Source organism: Eschrichtius robustus, chromosome 12 (assembly GCF_028021215.1).
Source record: "Eschrichtius robustus isolate mEscRob2 chromosome 12, mEscRob2.pri, whole genome shotgun sequence".
In the NCBI taxonomy this organism is placed as follows: Eukaryota; Metazoa; Chordata; class Mammalia; order Artiodactyla; family Eschrichtiidae; genus Eschrichtius; species Eschrichtius robustus.
In genome coordinates, this window is record NC_090835.1 from 16,286,063 (window position 1) to 16,307,567 (window position 21,505).

Below are 21,505 nucleotides of genomic sequence, written 5' to 3' on the forward strand. Positions count from 1 at the left end.
ACTAAAAGATTATGAATGAGGAGAAAGCTGAATATTTTTTTAAAATACTAATTTACCCATAATGGGATCATTCCCAGTACGTAGAAGGAAAAATAAAGACTGGGGTTTTCTTAAAAACAAAAATAAAGCCCAATGATTTAAAACATTCTACACATAATTTCTAATTTCAAAACATCATTAGAAACTCCTGATCAGTTTGTAGCAAGAGAGCAAACAGAGAAATTTGGTGTAACAGTAGAGCATATTTCTAGCTACTTTCATTTAAATAACATCAGCCTTACCAATTGTTACTTTTCTTTTTCATTTAAAACGCTGATTGGCAGGTTAAATCATAAAAGCATGAAAGTAAAAACAAGTCTCAACTCAGGTATGAGCTCAATGATTTGGGACTACTATTTCTGTCTTACAGAGAGGACTAGGACTTAGAGGTGCTGCTCCCTCTTTTAAACATATGACCCCAAACTTACCTGATTCCATATAAGTGCGTAAGTAAAGCAAGTTCTGTATTTTCTCAAATAATTTTACAAGTTGATGATAAATTTGATTTTAAAGATAAAACTGTTCCTTTAAAACTTAAACATAAGACCTGACACCATAAAACTCCTAAAAGAGATCACAGGCAAAACATTCTCTGATATAAATCGTACCAATGTTTTCTTAGGTCAGTCTTCCAAGGCAATAGAAAAAACATGGGACCTAATCAAACTTACAAGCCTTTGCACAGCAAAGGAAACCATAAACAAAATGAAAAGACAACCTACAGAATGGGAGAAAATGTTTGCAAACAACATGACCAATAAGGGCTTAATTTTCTAAAATATACAAACAGCTCATACAAGTCAACAACAAAAAAATCAAACAACCCAATCGAAAAATGGACAGAAGACTTAAATAGACATTTCTCCAAAGAAGAAATACAGGTGACCAATAGGCACATGAAAAGATGCTCAACATTGCTAATTACTGGAGAAATGCAAATCAAAACTACAATGAGGTACCACCTCACAATGGTCAGAATGGCCATCATTAAAAAGTCTACAAATAACAAGTGCTGAAGAGGGTGTGGAGTAAACGGAACCCTCCTACACTGTTGGTGGGAATGTAAGTTGGTGCAGCCACTATGGAAAACAGCATGGAGATTCCTCAAAAAACTAAAAATAGAATTGCCATATGATCCAGTAATCCCACTCCTGGGCATATATCCAGACAGAACTGTAATTCAGAAAGATACGTGCACCCCTATGTTCATAGCAGCACTATTCACAGTAGCCAAGACATGGAAGCAACCTAAATGTCCATCGACAGATGAATGGATAAAGAAGATGTGGTACATATATACAATGGAATACTACTCAGCCATAAAAAAGAACAAAATAATGCCAGTTGCAGCAACATGGATGGATTTAGAGATTATCATACTAAGTGAAGTAAGTCAGAAAGAGAAAGACAAATACCATGTGATATCACTTATATGTGTAATCTAAAATTTGACACAAAGGAACCTATCTACGAAGCAGAAGCAGACTCACAGACATAGAGAACAAACTTGTGGTTGCTAAGGGGGAAGGGAGATGGCAGAGGGATGGAGTGGAAGTTTGGGATTAACAGATGTAAGCTATTATATATAGAATGGATAAATAACAAGCTCCTACTTTATAGCACAGGAAACTATATTCAATAACCTGTGATAAACCATAATGGAAAAGAACTTTTTTAAAAAATGTATGTATATGTATAACTGAATTACTTTGCTGTACAGTAGAAATTAACACTACATTGTAAATCAACTATACTTCAAGAAAAACTATGCCTTTTAAAACATTAAGCCTAAAAATTTCATCTGTTTTCTTTAAGAAATGGATTATTAAAATCATTTTTGAAATGAGATATTAAATTTATTTAAATCTTGGATTTTCTGTACTTAATAACTTTTCTTAAAGAAAAAGTTAAAAATAGGAAGAGCTAGAATATGCCACCAGGACAAAACTGATCGGAAGTGTCTTCAGTCACAGACTGGACAACTAGTCTTGTTTTGAATTTTCCAAAGCGTGAAGTCTCCCCGGTACTAGAGGATGAGAATAATGTGACATTGAAAATAGCCAGTCAAAAACAGGGAATCCCAAGTTACCTTTGTTTAGCTTGGTTAAAGCAGAATGTGTCTTTAGCTTCTCCAAGTTTTTTAGCAAATGCATCAGCTTGAAAGTCAAATCTGTGGCTTATGGCTGTTAGGTGAAAAGAAAGACAATCATGATAAGGTGGAAAAATAAACTGGAAGATGATCAATAGTCCAATTAGAGCATAATGGCTGCCATAAAAACCAAATGCAGCAAAAAGCTCTCTTTCAGTCAATTAATACAGCAAACAAGAAAAAACACAGGAAATAATTCATCTGGCTAATAATGATATTTTTGTGTGTCCCAAATTCCAATGCCCCAGTTCATGGCTTAGTACAGCAAGCACCTCCTCATTATTACGTCTTTGTTTCTTATTCTGTAGTGCCCAAGTTGTAATCCCAACCAGCAGCTTCACTCACCTGCAGAACCAAGTTATGGGCGTCCCCTGACCAGGGAACTTGACAGGGTGCAGATCCTACGTATCCTAATCCTCAAATGAGGAGTTTTGCTGACCCTAGAGCCTGGCCTTCCCATATCCAGGCAAGCTGCTGAGTCACGGTCTCTCTCACTATGGAGCATACCCTCTAGATTCATCTGACTAGAAACAATTGTTGTTTTTTTTTTTTTTAATGTGTTTTGTCCAAAGCTTATAATTATTTCATCAAGAGGGTAGGTCTGATATCAGCTATTCCACCATTACCAGAAATGAAACTCCATTTTGTTTTTAGATGTGATAATGTTGTTCCAGTTATATCTAAAGAAGAGAAACATTTATTAATTTTGACAAATGTATACTGAAATATTTACAAAGGAAACATATATGTCTGAGATTTGCTTCAAAATATTACAGAAGTGGAGTCTGGATCAAGATGGTAGAGTAGGAAGATTCTGAGCTCACCTCCCTCTGCTCATGGACACACCGTAACTACAACTACATAGACAGCAACTATTTCTGAGAACAACCTGAAGACTAGCAGAATAGTTTCTGAAACTAAGGATATAAAGCAAAGTCCATGTCGAGACAGGGAGGATGAGCACGGGCATGGTCTAACCAGAACCCACACCCCTGGTGCCGTGACCCATAAACAGGAGGGGTATCAAAACCATGGAGGTCCCCCCTCCCCAAGAGGCAAGGACTCCAAGCCCCATGTCTGGCTCCTCAGCCCAGGGGACCTGCACCAGGAAGATGAGCCCCCATAAGTCCGGCTTGGAAAACCAGTAGGGCTTGCATCTGGGAGACCTGGAAGATTGTGGGAAACTGAGACACCACTCTTGACTCTTGCACAAACTCACTAGCTCCTACTCACAGTGCAGAGGCAGCATCTTGAAAAACACCTGGTTTATATGAAAAGGAAATTCCTTGACTAATTTTAGGGTGTGTGCTAGAGAGGCAGGGATCTGATGGAACTTTCTCTGGAGATGGAAGTGCTTGCAGGTGCCATTATGATTTTTGTTTACTCTCCTTCCACCTAGCTGGCCTGGCACTAGTGGGTGCCATTTCTGTCACTCTCCATCAACTTAGCTAATATCATGTGCCCCACCCCAGAGTTCCCTCGAGGACCCAACCTGCCTAACTTGCCCATCCAGGCCTGCCCCTCCAACATGGCTCCTGCCCTGTCTCACCAGTGGGCCGTCTCTACCAGCACAGGCACCCCTCCACAGCAGCTCCCATTCTGTGGGGACAGTCCTGCATGCCAGTGTGCCCCTAAGAATTGTAGCCAAGTCTCACAGTCAGCTGGGCCAAGGGCCAGTCCCACACATCAGCATGCCTGCAGTAGTCATAGCTGGCCCTCTCAGCCAGCTGGGCCGAGGGCCAGACTTGCCCAACAGGGAATCCACAGCAGTTGAGGCCAAGCCACACAGCTAGCTAAGCCGGGGGCCGGCCCTGCCCACTAGCACGAATGTAGCAATGGCAGCCCAACCACAACAGGAGGGCACACGCAGTCCACACAGGAGATACCCCTGGAGCACCTGGCTCTAAAGACCAGAGGGTATTGTGCCACTGGGCCTCACAGAGCAGCTTCTACATGAGCCCACTGTTTCCAGACTGACAGAGGTAGTGGATAACACCTAGTACATAGAAACAAATGCAGAAAGTTAGGCAAAATGAGGAGACAAACCACCTTCCAAAAGAAAAGAACAAAACAAAAGACAATCAAAACAGAACAAGACAAAACCTCAGAACAAGAACTAAACAAAATGAAGACAAACAATTTAATAGATAAAGACTTCAAAGTAATGCTCATAAAGATGCTAACCAAACTCAGGAGTAGAATGTCCATAAACAGACAACTTCACAGATGAGTTCTACCAAATACTTAAGGGAGAGTTAGTACGTATCCTTCTCAAACTACTCCACAAAAAGGTGAAGAGGAACGAACGCTTTCAAACTCATTTTACCAGACCAGCATTACCCTGATGCTAAAACCAGATAAAGACACTACAAAAAAGAACATTACAGGCCAATATGCCTGATGAACCTAGATACAAAAATCTTCAACAAAATACTAGAAAACTGAATTCAACGATACATTAAATGGATCATACACCATGATCAAGTGGGATTTATTCCAGAAGTGCAAGAATAGTTCCATATCTGCAAATCAAGCAGTACACCACATAACAAAATTAAGGATATAAATCATACAGTCGTCTCAGTATATGCAGAAAAAGCATCTGCAAACTTCAACATCCATTTATGATAAAAAAAATCTCAACAAAGTGGATATAGAGGGAACATCCTTCAACATAATAAAGGCCATATGTGACAAACACACAGCTAACATCATACTCAACAGTGAAAAGCTGAAAGCTTTTCCTCTAAGATCAGGAACAAGACAAGGATGCCCACTCTCGCCACTTTTATTCAACATAGTATTGGAAGTCCCAGTCACAGCAATCAGAAAAAAGAAAAAAAGAAGAGGCATCCAAATTGGAAGAGAAAAAGTAAAACTGTCACTATGTGCAGATGACTTGGTACTGTATATAGGAAACCCCAAAAATCCCATAAAAACTATTAGAACTAACAAATGCATTCAGAAAAGTTTTAGGATACAAAATATATAGAAATCTGTTGTCTTTCTATATACTACTAATGAACTATTAGAAAAAGAAATTAAGAAAAGAGTTCCACTTAAAATTGCATCAAAAAGAATAAAATACCTAGGAATAAATTTAACCAAGGAGGTGACAGACCTGTACTCTGAAAACTATAAGACATGGATGAAAGAAATTGAAGATGACACAAATAAATGGAAAGTAGCAAATTTTGAAGGAAAGTTAGCACAACCTGGGCTCAGAAAGTCCAGTAACTACATCAGGATCTAGAGAATGAGAGCTGATAGACTTTCTCAGATCAAGCTAGAGTACCTGGATTATCAGTCTCACCAAGGCTGCAAGAAATGAGGAGGAACAGTTCCCTAAAGGAAAATAGAGTTGCAGCAACTGGAAGAAAGTGAAACGGATGCAGGTAGGAAGAGCTATTAGGTATCACTATCCAAGACAACAGGATATCATTGCTAAGACTACATTAAGAATAAAAAATAATAATAATACTGTTTTCCTTTAAAAAAAATTCCAGCAATAGTTAAAGCAAAATGTTCACCAGCATACCCATAATAAGGACAGGTAGGAAATGTTCAAACATCAGCCAACAGAAATAGATTTACTGTTTTGCTGTACCTGCAGTAACTGGTTGAATTACTCAATATGGTAATATAAAGCAGACAATATGGAGACTCAGATGAAGAACAAAGAAAGATTCTACTCACCGCTGGAACCGTGAGAAGACTGTTTTGAGTTGTCACACCTTTGAATTACAAATGGATATTATCTTTCCTTAAATTCTTAGAGCCATTGTTCTTTGATAGAATCCAAAATAAAGGCCAAAATTTCCATTTCATTTTCAGCGAGGTAATTTGGCCATGAAAGAAATAAACCCCACAGATGTGTTCATCATAACTCTTTAATTAAATATTCTAGAAATCAACTTGAGCTAGCTTATAGAGATATAATGGGAATTCATTATGAAGATTCAAAGTGTTTTGCATTTTCCAAGGGTGAGGATGTAGCAAGGCCTCAGAGAAGGATGGTAACAGGAATAGAAAAGTATCTGGAAAACAGGAATTATTTGATCTCTATTTTTTTCTCTGAGAAGCTACCCATTCTTCCTTTTGCTTCTGATTGATAAATAAGGACTGTATCATAGCACCTTTGGAAAAAGAATATGATTGGCCCAGTTTAAGTCATTCATCTTCTTTCCTGGACATAGTCACATGTGTCCAGGAGAGTAGTCTTTTATTTCAAAGTTAACTGTAGCATCCTATTCCTATAGGTAAAAGTATTGATGAATAGATCATACGGAGCCTGAAAGGCATTGCAAAAGTGACCTTGTTCAGTGGATATAAGCTGTGTAAACTTAAGCTAACTTTTGTCTGTGTGTATGTCTTTTTCATTTCCCTTTTTTTTTTTTTTTAACAAAAACTGGGTTTGAGTTTAGAAAAAATGTAAAGATAAACAAAAATGTTAGAAATATGTGATATGGATCACCAATTAAGAATAGTGAGATAAGGAATTAAAAATCTTGCTGGGGGAATTACCAAAAGAGAATCACTGTTAAGAACAGTGTGGCCAGAGTGGCCTTGTAGCCAAGAACAAGAAGGTTGGTCATTAAGGATGAAGCTGGGAGGCAGTCACAGCCACCTTCAGGGTGGATCTGTAACACCAGCAGTTACTGAGGTGGGGCTAAATCATCAAGCCTGAGCTAAGAAACCAGACCCCAAGGTCACCAGCCATAGACGATAGTAGCAGAAAGGCCTATCTGTCCTGGAATAAAGCTCAACTAACTGTACCTCAGCAGACACCACCAGTGAAAACACGAATACCAGATCCGTCACCCTGGAGAGTAGACCAGTAGTAGGTAAAACCTCAGACAGCTTTTCCTCCATGAAACATAGTGAAGACCTGTCACTTATGTCCAGACGCCACCTGGGGGAAGACTGAAGGGGAAAGGTGAGGCAGCCCTGATAGGACCTTGACTTCTAACCTGACTAAATATTTAACATAGAGGGTCTACTTAAAACTGAAAGGTGCTGTTAAAACTGGAAGATGCTGAAATATTGCTGATAAAAAACATGTGTCTCCTCACTGCCTAGAAGGATAAGAGTCTGTGACAATGTTTAGCATAAAATAATTAAGCTATAATTTTCATGCACATCTGACTATATGTACACTTTGACAATCCAGTTACGTTGGAAAAAGCCTAGTAACTTGGATCTAAAGTACAGAAAATAAATACAATTTAAAAGAGGAGGAATTAAATAAAAGGAATAGGGAAGGACCATAAAAATGTCATAGCAAAAATAAACATCCATAAGGGGAGGTAAAGGAGGGTCATAAGTCATAAGAGAGACAGTGCTGAGCCATGTCTTACATAGTCAGGTGAGATGAAAATGATTTATAGTCAAATTTACTCCTAAAAATCCTTCGGAAGGCAACTGTGGTGTTCCTGTTTTAAATCTCAATAGGGAAACCAAGGCAATCTTACAAAGTCCTAGGATTCTAGTCACTAGAATCCCCATCCCACAGATTATCTAATACATTATAAAGCACTCAGTTTCCACACTAAATATCTTGTGAATTTTTTTTTAAATGAGAGAATTTGCGTTTTTTGCATTTGGATAAGGTGTGGCTACAACTGACTAAATTGAAATTTTTCTTTGTTTTTTTTTTGATCATACATACTTATGAATTGATGCAAAGAGAGAAAATGTATTACAAAATTCTTTTCAATTGTGAAAATCTATTACAAATACTAAACATACAGTTACAAAAATTGAGTTCATGTGTTTTGTAGACAATTAAGTGTTGACTCATTTTAATTTTTCAAATTTCTATAATTTGAGGTCAGTATATTTTATTTCAAGCTTCAGCTATTTTTAGAGGGCTTTGAATAACTCCAAAGCCTGAAAACAAATTGCTTCAAACATAAAGCAGCATTGAGTCCAATGCAGCCAACATCAGGAATAAGAACCATAACACCACAAAATCACTGTTTTTCAGTAGATCACCTCTTATAACATTTGGTTGAGTTGGGGAGCAATGTAGTACAAGTATATATGAGTGTGTGTGTGTCTGTGTGTGTGTATATATATATATGTGTGTGTGTGTGTGTGTGTATATATATATATATATATATATATATATATATATATATATATATATATATATGTAGTTGATTACAAGGGAGTGAAATGGGCAAGCTAAGCTATGCAGGCAGGAAACTAGGATCATCTTAGGAGCAACAGATACTCCACATCCCAGCTTACTTTGGGCCCTACATTTATGAACCGAAATGGGAGGCAGAGTCTTCTGCACAATTTACATACAGTCTGCCCTCTGTATGCAAAGGCTGTGCATTTGCTGATTCAACCAACTGATCCCCAGTTGGTTGAACCCCAGGGTGCACAGATGCAGGCCCGGAATGCAGAAGGAGTGCAAACCGTACTATGCCATTTTATACAGGGGACTTGAGCATCTGAGAGATTTTGGTATTTTGAGGGTGTCCTGGAATCAATCCCCCACAGATATGGAGAGACAACTGTAGTTGGTTTTTCTTCAGCTTCTCTTTCATTTCTTTCTTTCCATCTCTCCCGCATGTCTCCCCGTTGAGTGCAATATAGTTTACACTTGGACTCCAAGGTACAATCTGAAGGGCTGCAAGAAAGGCAGGGGAGAGCACACACTCCAGTGGGAAGCATCATGGACAGTTCATGAGGAAGCTACCTTTTGATATTGGCATTAACGGAAAAGTAAGATTTTAACACTATTGGTTTTTTCCTGAGAGGGTTGGCATTCTTGGTGACAGAAGCGCATAAACAGTGGAATAAAGGCAGCAAAGGTTGAGTATGTCTGCAGAGCAGCAGAGATCAGAGTGTGTTCAGAAAAACAGCAGGAAATAAGGTTAGAGGAAAGAGATAGGAACATAACATGGAGAGTTTTTTTCTAGTATTATTCCACACTATTTGGAGGTGTGTTAAGGACAAATGTCCTTCATTGCCTCTCCTGCTGTCTTTAAACCACCTCTGAGTTCCTAACTTAAAGTTTGGTGATTTTATTAAGGCCAGTAATTACTACTTTCTGCATTTCACGTTCCACAACGCCTTTCCTTCAAAGTTGCCTAATTAGTACCAAGTCTCATTTCCACATGCCTTGCTGTACTCATTTGATGGTGTTTGCTGTAGGGCTCCTTACAACTTGCAACAGTGATACTGCAAGTAGTAGAAAAGAAGAAAAGGAGCTGTCATTCATTGCCAGGTGATTTAAAAAATAAAATCTGAAGATCTTATGCATACCATCAGCTGTAAATACCTCTTCAACAATAGTAAGCCAAAACAGTTCAACCTCACCCTTTCTATATAACCTTTCATACTTTCTGTCAAGGTAACATATTATTTTGTTTAGGAGGCAAAGGCTCTTTTTCTTCTTTTTACAAAGTATCTTCCTCATATTGAGTAAAATAGTAATAGTTCTTACATTTTTCTAGTAAACCGTGTCTGCTCTGTCATTGAAGAAGCTGCAAAAGATCCCTTCTTACTTTACCTTTGACTTCTACAAGAACAAATAAGTGTAACCTAACTTTTATTGAGTCCTTACTATGGGCCAGTTGCTGTGTTAGATGTTTGTATGTTTAATATTTTATTTAATCCTCATACCAACTTCATAGATTAAGTATTATCCCCATTGTATAAAGGAAATATAGAAGTTGGGTAACCTGCCAAATGTCATACAGCTAGTAAATGTTAGAAATGTTATTCAAACTCATTATTTATAATCCCTATACTATTGTTTATAAAACATTCCATTCATACCAATGACAGGTATTCTGTTTATTGTCAATAGCACATACATATGGCCCTATAGTCTTGTGGAAGCTTTATGTACAATTTGCGGTGCATCTGGTATCCTAAGTAACCAATGCATACTATACCTTATGCACATTTCCTAGGATTCAAACCATATTTTCATGAGTTTTCCCTTCATCTTGGAGTTCTGAGTTTTGTATCTGCCTATGTAACAGGTTGTCAGATAAGTTATGCTATTACGTACTCCACAATGGTTTCTTTTTTTTTTTTTTTTTAAATGTATTTATTTTTGGCTGCATTGAATCTTTGTTGCTGCGCGCGGGCTTCCTCTAGTTGCGGCGAGCGGGGGCTGCTCTTCGTTGCCATGCGCGGGCTTCTCATTGCGGTGCCTTCTCTTGTTGAGGAGCACAGGCTCTAGGCGCGCGGGCTTCCGTAGTTGTGGCACACGGGCTCTAGAGCGCAGGCTCAGTAGTTGTGGCTCACGGACCTAGTTGCTCTGCGGCATGTGGGATCTTCCCGGACCAGGGCTCGAACCCGTGTCCCCTTGCATTGGCAGGCAGATTCCCAACCTCTGCACCACCAGGGAAGTCCACACAATGGTTTCTTGATTAAAGCTCAAAGTCCATTCTAGGGAACTTGTGATGGGCTCCATGTTCATGTCTACAAAGCATACCACAGCGAAAAATGCAGAATACATACAGAGGTATGCCCTGCAGCATCTGAAACTGTACATTCTTTTAACTTGGACCAAAATTATAGTTTAGTTAAATTCTCTGAGGATATTTAATAGGTGCATGTTGTGCAGATTAAAGTAAAATGGTAAAATAAAAAGAATGGAGAATGTAGAACCAGGCTGTCTGAGTTCAAGGCTAAGTTTCACCATTGCTGTGTCACTTCGTGTAGGTCACTTTAACCTCCCAGAGGTGGGTTTGCCTCACCTAGTGAATGAGGATCACTATAATGCCTGCCTCATAGATCATCTTATTGACAAGTCCTGAAATAATCTATAACACATGAAGTATTTTTTAAATCTTAATTTTTAAAGTTTTTTAATCTTAATTTTTTAAATAAGGGTAATGGATTATCAGCTCATCATAACTTTCCAAATCTAATATTTTGACTAGCCATTTGCTAAAAAATGCCATTAGGATATATGATTAGTCATAAATATGCCAGTTAATTCAATGAAATTTCCGTCCTTTGTTGTTCAACAGAGTCCTTCCTGTTGAAGGACTCCCAAAGAAAAAGTGTTTAATAACTTAGTGCTTTCTATTTACATTCAGAGAACTTTGTATTCTCTATAAACATTTTTGCAAGTGGATAAAACATATTTTGTTCCAGTACTTCATGATCTAAATTGTGATTCCTTAAAAGCATGGTGGAGCATATATTTTTTTAGAAAACACAGACCCAGTGACACCCCAAAAGGTATGCATTTAACTTTTAAGGAACTTATCACATTTGTTCTCTTTAAGTGTCATTTGATTTAGCTACTATAGACATCTGCTACAAAGCTCTTTCAACTTTCCATTAAGGCAAATTACTGGAAACCTGAGTTACTGTGGCAATGAGGGATAGCCCTCGTTTTTCCATGTCAGTCATCTCAGCAGTGTTAGTCTGGTGGTAAGTGCTAACCAGTAGGGGAGTGAAGACCAGCATACTTTTGCAAAGCTTTAGATTGTGAACCCTGGGATGGAACCGCTCAGATGGAAAGGCCTGTTTCCATGGCAACAGGAGCAGCTCCTATTGTTTCAGTTTGTCACTCATCACAGCAATGTTTGCCTTGGGAGACTGCGCTAAGCATTTCTAGCCGCATTTTGTTGTGGATTCAAAAGATTGGATGGCGATGCTGCTATGGTTACCAGGGTTTTTGTCTTAGGGGAAATCCTAGAATAAAGTAATCTCTCTGGTTCCAAAAGAAATTTTAAATAACTAGCTGTGGAATAGAAAGAAAAGAAGTTGTGATAAGTAATTCCCTTCTGGGACAATGATAACAAAGTCTGACAAGTCTGACTTCCTTTTTTTTCTTTTTTTGGTGCTTGTGGTGATGGGGTGGTTGGAAATGAGAAAATGAGAATTGGGAAAGATTAAGGAAAATTAGAACAAGAAGGAGAACATAAAATGATTGTTTACCATTTCTTTAAAAAATAAGAATAGAAAAGAAAAGGGCTCAAAGAAAAATGTATAGTAAATATTCATATATTCAAGGAATTTCTTTTATCATTCTCTATATAACTTAATTTAAATGATTTTCTCCCCACACTTATAAAAATAATTCATTTTCCTAGTCAGATCATGACCTCTTCCCCAGCACTGATCACTTAGGGTGTTGAAGGGATAATATAGAAAAATGAGAACCTTCAAGCTGACAACATTTTTAAAGATTTTATTTGTTTCTTATTCCCACTCTTCATGGGTCCCAAGATCGATGCAAAGAAAGAAATAGCCATTGAGAATTACAGAAAAGGCTACAACCAATATTGTTATCTTTTCTCAAATTATATGGTTACTATTACATCCCTAGAGTATCAGAACACTGCGAACCTGACAATGATTAGCACAAATTTATTTTATAGAAAATTATTAAAAGCACAGGAAACTGTAGTACAAACATTTACAGATGAACACTATTTTTTATTATTTTATTTTGATTTCATGATTTCATCTTAGTATTTCTCTTATATAAGATTCTATGATGTGATAAGTGTTGAATCAAACGCATTTGCTGCATTGTTTCACTTAAATTTCACTAAAAACTTTTGAGGAAATTATTATTATTCCTATATTCAGAGGGATTACAGCTAGCTGGCAGAATTACTTGAAATTAGACACCGAGTTCTACTACTACATCTATCCTAGGATAGAACATCCTCATTTTTTAATCACCCCAAATCAAATCATACTGTGTGTACTCTCTTATTATTTCCTGAGCATGAGTGACCTGTGAATTATCAAGAAGTTGTCAATAGTCAGATGTTATTTTATATGTCTATAAAGAGTGATAACTTCCTGCTTCATTTGTGGACTTTGACAAATCTTTTACATTGATAGAGTTACAATGCATTCTTTTGATCTCAGCAAATATTTAATGAGCAACTAATTAGTCTGTGATGAACTCTTTAATAGGTTATGAATATATATGATATGCATTGTTTTCTCAGAACATTCTTTTGGAAAATACAGCATAAGATACATGAACTATATTTAATATTTTGGGCCTAGAAATGGAGTGGATGTAGCCACGGTTGATAGGGCACAAAATGCCTAGGAGACATCTGAGAAGAAACCGTGTTCTGCCCATATGGCAGCGACTGACGGTTCACCCATTGAAATGAGAATTCGGCTCTAACTCCCTAGGCACCTGTTCAATGGTGTTATGTTCTCCATAAGTTACATCTCTTAATTCCAATTCTGAGAGTAAGTAGAAGGGGGTCTGTAAGAAAATCCAGCTTCCCTCTTTTTTTCTTTTCCTGGATTTTGGTCACATTGCAATAAGAATTATATTTTTAATGCTATTTTCTCTCATAAACTTTATTCCCAGCATAAATAACTTCATGAAGAGCTTTTAGAAGAACTTAGCGTGAAATATAAGGCCATTTTGCCAGAAGTAGTCAAGGAATGTACAGTACAGGAGACATGGTAATTGCAGGTGTTGAGAAACAATTTCATCCTGAATAGCCAGCTTTTTAGTTAAACTGAATGCATGTATATGCACACATATGTCTATCCATAATTGTGTATGTGTGTGTAAATATATACATAGCTAATACCTAGATTTCAGAATTTAATAAGAAGGGTGATGAGAGCCTATAGTAGTGCCTCTGCATAAGTAGTATTCTGTAGATATTTTTGGAATGCATGAATGAATGAACGTCAAGAGAAAATAATGAATATCACTGGACTGCCTTAGTTAAAATGGAAGTTTAAAAAAAAAAAAGGAAGTTTATTATAAATCTCAACTCAGAGTTTAGAATTTTCATAATCATTTTTCTTTATTGTATTTCTCCTTTGCTTAATATTCTAGTTGCTTTTACATTTTATGATTAAAAGGTAATTATTTTGTTATAATCAAGTAGTACCAAGATCTATTTTATGCCTTGCATATGTGCATTCTTGAGTTTGGCAAATTGTTTACTCTTTGTCTTCTATCTGGTGCCACCTCCTTGCAACATTCAGTGTTTTTCTTTCATTCAACAAATATTTATGAAGACCTTCTCTGTGCACTATGCTGGGTTTTGATGGAGGGGAGATGAATGGGTGGAGGGGAGATGAATTAGTCATACATACATCTGTGAAAGCTCACCTAGAGTATTGTGATTAAAGGTCAGTGCATTTTAAATTATCTTAATTGATGAATATATTAAGATCAATCAAAAGTAAATGCCTACCTTAAAAAAAATTAGCCTAACTTGTAACTTCTAAGAATAAATTTGTCATCTGACCACGCACATTTACTGAGGGTCAATTATCTAAGTGAAGCTTTACTGCAGAGAATAGACATGAATCATAGAATGTCGTCCAGAATATGAACTGTCCCATGAACTGCCCAGTGCCCCACAGTCTTGAATTCTGACATTCCATCAGCTTGGCAGAACCTTCCTCCCCTGGTCCTCTGTGTCGAGACCCAACTCAAAAATCACTTTCCCCTTATGCCTTCCCTGGCAGTTTGGTCTCCAAGAATAGGGTTAGTACCCTTTCTGTGCAGTCTCGTAGCAATCCAACCATAACTCTATTATGGAACAGACTACGTTGATATTTTCATTAAAGTTTTATTTCTAGATAATTTAAAATATACTCAAAGAAATCATGTAGAAAAAGCTCTAATCCAATCTTGGGTGGGGATTTAAAGAAATCTGCTGAGAGCAGAAGCTAATTAAGGTAGAGTATAAAGAATGAATTTTCTCCATCCAGGAAAAAAAAAAAAGATAAAGAAAAAATCTTTCGAGAGGAAAAAGTCATATGTGCCGAGCTCAGGGATAAGAGGGAGCACCAGGCAAATTGAGAAAATGTAAATAGCTTGGGAGGGTAACAGCTTTGAGGAATTTAAGGAGAAGAAGATGCAAAGTTGAGCAGAAATTAAATAATAAAGAGCCTTGTACGCCTCTGAGATTTGGCCTTCACACAGAGGATAAAGTCTTGAGAAAGAAAATGATGGTCTCATTTTGATTCACATCTGCTTCCTCTTCCCAACCGGCACTATCTTAATTTAAACAATTAATATGTGAGCAAGAAAAGAAAACCCAGTGAAGGAGATAGAGGAGGAGTTATCAATGACAAGAGACGAATCCTTTGTAGCCAGAAAACTAAAGGATATAAAGTGAACTGAGAAGCCAATGAGGAGCTTAGAGTAGGGATCATCAAACTACACCTGTGAGTCAAGTCCAGCCCACCGCCTACTACTGTAAATAAAGTATTATTGGAGCACAGCCAAGTCCATTCATTAATACACTGTCTATGGCCACTTTTACATATGATGGCCGAGTTGAGTAATTGAGACAGACATTATCTCATAAAGTCAAAAATATTTACTATCTGGCTCTTTACAGAAAATGTTTGCCAGTCCTTTTTTTAAAGCAAAAGAGCAGTTGATTAAAAAAAGGACTACCAGGAGTCTTTTGGATTTATCAGCAAGTAGGTTTTGGGAGACTCTGTGAGAGGAGTTTTCAGTAAAACGGTTGATGCTAAATATAAAGAATAGGATAAAAGAAAGTGGAGAGAATAAATGCAGTCACCTTCCCACCACCAGCTCATTCCTGCCCCAGTCTCAGCAATAAAATGTATTATCTCCATTCACTGAGGAGGAAACAGTTTCAGAGATTTTGAGTAACTTAGCCAAAGTTGCACAGCAAGTACTTAGGGGTTGGAACTGGAATCCAGTTCTATTTAATCAAAACCCATGTTCTTTCTGCTAGATTGGATTTGCCCTAGAATTTAAGTTCGAGAGCCCAGAATTCAAGCCTCATGAAATTGTTTTAGATTCCAAAAATCGTGAACTTAGAAGGCAAAATATTCTTGCAGACAAATGAGATGAAACCTCATCTGTTATCCCTGTCAACACGCACACTGAAGGAGTAAGACTGTTTAGTAACTATGTGCAATTAACCCCAAATCATTCTCTCTCCAAATGTAAAAATATCTTACTCCCCAGACCCTCCTAATTTACAGAAACCCCCTACTCAGAGGAAGTTTTCATAGACATAATGGAATTCGCTTACAACATCTATTCTAAAATATTTTGCACAGCAAAGAAAATGAATAAATGCAACCTTTTAAATTAATAGCCACTAAGGGAACAATAATAACAACAAGTAACAATGGAGAAAGACATTTCTAATGAAAGGAAAGAGAAAACTGGTAGACCAGAACCTTCCTATCCTATAAAGGTCTACATGAAAAACCTGAATAAAAGAATGTAAACAATTTTCTCTAACATGTAATTCACTATTGTCCAAATTCAGAGATTTATGTTAAATGAGACATATTAGCCTCATTCTTCCTCATTCCTTTATCAATTTTCAGGCCAACAATTTTAAGTATGATAGGCAGATAGGAGGGAGAGGTTGCTATAATATATGTCACCATTAATTAGAAATTACTTTAAAGCAGTAGCACTCAATGGGGGCAATTTTGCCCCTCCGGGGACATTTGGAAATGTCTGGAGGCATTCTGGATTGACACAACCTGGGGTAGGGCAGAGTACTACAGACATCTTGTGGGTAGAGGCCAGGGGGCTGTTAAACATCCCACAAAGCACGGGACAGCCTCCTGCAACAAATTATCTGCTGGCCCAAAATTTCCGTTATGCCCAGGTTGACATATGCCACTTCAAAGGAGCACCACTGTAGCACAATGGCATTCCAGCCAATGGCATAGTCTCCAGCATTTCAGACGTACTAATTATGCATAGGCAAATGTTATCTGAAAGTAATGAAATATAACCCTTAAACTCTCGCAGTTGGAAAGGACAGCCTAAAAGGAAGAATTATGTAGGGATGATTGAAAGATTAAAAATATTGTATTATATAAAAGATAATAATATATCAATATTACCGTGTATGATTTTTAAGAAAAATTTGTCCTCTTCTTCAAAGATGGTATTACATAGATATCAAACTGTATACATATACCCTTTGGACCAGCAGCCTGTAGCTACATAAAAACAGTACATTAAAGACCCGTATGAGGCATGTTGCCAATTCATCCACAAAGAGAGAGATAAATGTGTGACTGAAAAAGTACTTGTCGAACACAAGCTGCAGCTGTGCCTAACTAATACCTAATTACTCAACTAGAACATATTATCCATCAGGCAGAACAAAGGTGGGTAATTTGCTATCATCTACTGAGATGATTTACCAAATTACTGCATAAAAATACACTTAGCTCATATTAAAGTTATGACACTAACCAAACACAAGCATATTCAGAATTAATGGTGATTTGACCTAACTTTCCTTTGTGGGGATTTAGAAAATATACTCCACAGGAATAAACCAAAGATAGTATAAAAATCTTAATTGGAAACCTGAAATTGACATCAGAATTCTTCCGGAACTAGTATAAAAGATTTCAATAAAGTTTGGTACTCAAAAACTATAATATGGGAAAATGTCAATAATAATTTAAAAATAAATTACATTTGTTACTGTTTTGGTTACTTATCTGTTATAAAACAAATTTATATACAGATATTCGTGTATAATTTAATCTGAACAGAAATGTAATGGTGATGAACACTACCTTCTTGGATCTTAATAATAAACTCTACGGAGACGTGAATTGGAGAAAAATCTTCTGACAGCTGACTTTGTCATCAAGTAAGCACTAGAAACGTCCTCTGGTAAATAGGTTCATTGCTCTCAATTCTTCACTCCTGTCCTGTATTCGAATTACTCCATGCCATTTGTCACAGGACTTTGCATTACCTCCCATTAATGAGTATGTTTCCTCATTCAACTGATGTTGGGTTTAGCCGCATGACTTGTTTGTCCAATAGCATGTGGATTAAAGTGATGGGCCCTAGACACAAGCTGAAGCCTTTAAAGGCATTTCATAACTCTGCTCAACTTTTTTGTTTTCATGCCATTTGCCATTAGAGAAACATGCCTCACACGACTATTAACTAATTAGAGAAATGCAGAGCTGACCCACAACTGGAGAGCAAAGAAGATATTTGTCGTTCTAAGCCAGTGAGATTTTTGAAGTTGGTTGTTAACAGCAGAAACTACTATTTCCCTTAATAAAGGCTTTTCCAGAAATGTTTATACTATGGATGTTTCATGTTTACTGCCCCAGCATTTGTCTCCCTGATTTTTAATCAAAGATCCACCTTCATTCCATATCTTTAGGAAGGAGTTTCTGGGGTAAACCAAGTCTTGGCATTTCTCTGGTCACTGTAATTTGATTCAGTTATGGACATAAGATTTTAGTTGGGCCAATCACAATAAATTTCAGGACTTCTGGAAAAGCTACCAGAAAAGAATTTCACTGTTTCCTTATAGTCTCTTACTAGAAGAATGGGAAATTTAAGCTGCTTACCGACATCTTCCTGACACAAGGAGAAATCTCGTGCTACCTAGACTTAAGCCAACAAAGTTGAAAATAGAGTCAAGAAACAGAAAGAAACAAATCCTGAGGAGGTGGCCCAGTCTCTGAACCCAACTATACCTGAAAATTAATCTAGCTCTGGATATTTATATGTGTTGATAATTTCCTTTTATTCCTTAATCTAATTTTAATTGAGTTAATGGTCTCTGACCACAGAGAGCTTCATAATGGATACAGTATCTATGGTGTCAATTTAAAGGATAGGAAATAGAGAAAATATTTTTTTTATTTGTCTTTTAAAAAATTAATTAATTTGTTTATTGAGGTAACACTGATTTATAACATTATATGAGTTTCATGTGCACAGCATTATACTTCTACTTCTGTATACCCTACAGTGTGCTCACAAGATAAGAAATAACAAGTGTTGGTGAGGATGAGGTTTGTGGGAATGTAAATTGGTGCAGCCACTTTGAAAGTCAGTATGGAGGTTCCCCCAAAAAAATTCAGAGTAGAACTACCATATGATCCCGTTATCCCACTTCTGGGCATTTATCCAGAGAAAATATTTTTCTTAAACACAATTTTCCTTTATTTGAACTGAAACACTCAGTTATTCTGTAATGTGTATAAAAAGAAGAATTTACTGCAGAAAGAGAATAATTATAAAAGCATATGCAAAATGTATGTCTAAATCTTCTATTCATATAATTTTCTTGTAAAAGTGAGTATCATTATGACATAATTATACTTTATCCAAATCCCAACGTAAAATTAACATTTCAAAGATATAATAGAATTATAATATTTTTCCTGCAGGCCAAAATATTTTATCAGTTCAACCTAAATTTATAATCTTCCAAACTTCACAGGAAGTATAAGAGACTATCTAAGGGAAGCGGGGCTGCCGAGGAGGAGGAGAAGGAGGGGCGCGTGGCTTCCAGCGGCTGGGGGCGCCTGCGAGCGGAGGGGGGGGGGGCCCTGTCCCGGAGGTGGCGGTGGTGCCATCTTGGCGAAGGGGGGATCAGGCAGTGCGGACGGCGGGGGCGGCAGTGGAGCCTGGAGCGGAGGCCGGGGGCTCCCGCCCACCGGCCCTGGGGCAGCTGCAGCAGCCGGGCTGGGGCAGCAGCTGGGGGTGGGGGTGGGGGTGGGGGGCTGGGGGACAGTCCCAGGTTGGGGGGCGGGGCCCGGGGCCGGGGCCCTGCCTGAGTGGGGAGCTGAAGCTGCTTCAGTTCCTTCTCCCCGGCGGCCACGAGCGCTTCCGCATTGCCAGCGCCTGCCTGGACCAGCCGAGATGCGAGTTCCCGCTGGCTGAGGCCAGAGGGTCCGGGACAGGGGCCGCGCCCGGACCGCATCTCTCCCCACAGGGGTCGGTGCCTTGGGATCCCGTCCGCATCGACTGCAACATCACGGAGTCATAGCCAGCTGTGCCCCCCATCTGGTCAGCGGAGTCCGATGACCCTAACTTGGCTGCTGTCTTGGAGAGGCTGGTGGACATAAAGAAAGGGAATACTCTGCTACTGCAGCATCTGAAGAGGATCATCTCCGACCTGTGTAAACTCTATAACCTCCCTCAGCATCCAGATGTGGAGATGCTGGATCAGCCCTTGCCAGAAGAGCAGTGTACACAGGAAGATGTATCTTCGGAAGGTGAAGATGAGGAGATGCCTGGGGACACAGAAGACCTAGATCACTATGAAATGAAAGAAGAAGAGCCAGCTGAGGGCAAGAAATCTGAAGATGACGGCATCGGAAAAGAAAACTTGGCCATACCAGAGAAAATTAAAAAGAACCAGAGGCAAGATTACTTAAATGGTCCGGTGTCTGGCTCTGCGCAGGCTACTGACCAGCTGATGAAGGAGCTCAGGAATATATACGGATCACTGAGTTTCAAAGGCGGAAACTATACAGTCAAACTCGTGAATGACAGCCTGTATGATTGGAATGTCAAACTCCTCAAAGTTGACCAGGACAGCACTTTGCACAACCATCTCCAGATCCTCAGAGAAAGGAGCCGACTTCATCCTACTTAACTTTTCTTTTAAAGATAACTTTCCCTTTGACGTGCCGTTTGTCAGGGTTGTGTCTCCAGTCCTCTCCGAGGGTATGTTCTGGGCGGAGGTGCCATCTGCATGGAACTTCTCACCAAGCAGGGCTGGAGCAGTGCCTACTCAATGGAGTCAGTGATCATGCAGATCAGTGCCACATGGGTGAAGGGAAAAGCACGAGTGCAGTTTGGAGCCAACAAATCTCAATACAGCCCGACAAGAGCACAGCAGGCCTACAAGTCCTTGGTGCAGATCCACGAAAAAAACTGCTGGTACACACCCCCGAAGGAAGATGGCTAACCCAGGAGTGCCATCCCCTTCCTTCTTCCCCAGGCATCACTGGACCAATTACGTTTGAATGCTGTATTTGGATCTCCCGCTGCCTCTGTGGTTCCCTCCCTCACTTTTCCTGGACATGATAGCTCTGCCTATTGCAGGACAATGATGGCTATTCTAAACGCTAAGGAAAAAAAAAACACAGAACTGTTTCAGGTACGCAAGACTGACTTACAGACCAACCAACCACCTGGCTGGAACCTTTGCTAGCAAGCATTCTTATAAAAGAAACTTTTGAGCCTCATTATATTGCTGGAAACTCAGCTGTGCTCCAGACTAGAGCCTCCTTACCTATGCTATGGATTTTTAATTTATTTTCCCTTATTTCATGTACACTGCTTTTTTTGGTTACAGTGTATGATGGATGTGTATGAAAAAAAAATGTATCTTTGGGAAAACAATTACAGTTTGTTGACTTGAAAAAAAAAAAGACTATCTAAAACTCTACTAAATTTAAAATGAACAAATTTAATACCAGGTTTATAAACACGACACAAAAACACCTCAGATGATGGAGAGAATAAATTATATCTGTCCTAGAGTCAAGTCTGCATAAACCTATTTTTCTAGATAATATAGGTGAAGTGTTTTTTCTGTA

At 38.4% G+C, this 21,505-nt stretch overlaps 1 pseudogene; it reads left to right on the forward strand.

Moving 5' to 3' along the window:
- Positions 1 to 3,716: 3,716 nt before the first annotated feature.
- On the forward strand, positions 3,717 to 20,898 carry LOC137773998 (ubiquitin-conjugating enzyme E2 Q1 pseudogene; annotated as a pseudogene).
- The last annotated feature ends 607 nt before the right edge of the window (positions 20,899 to 21,505 follow it).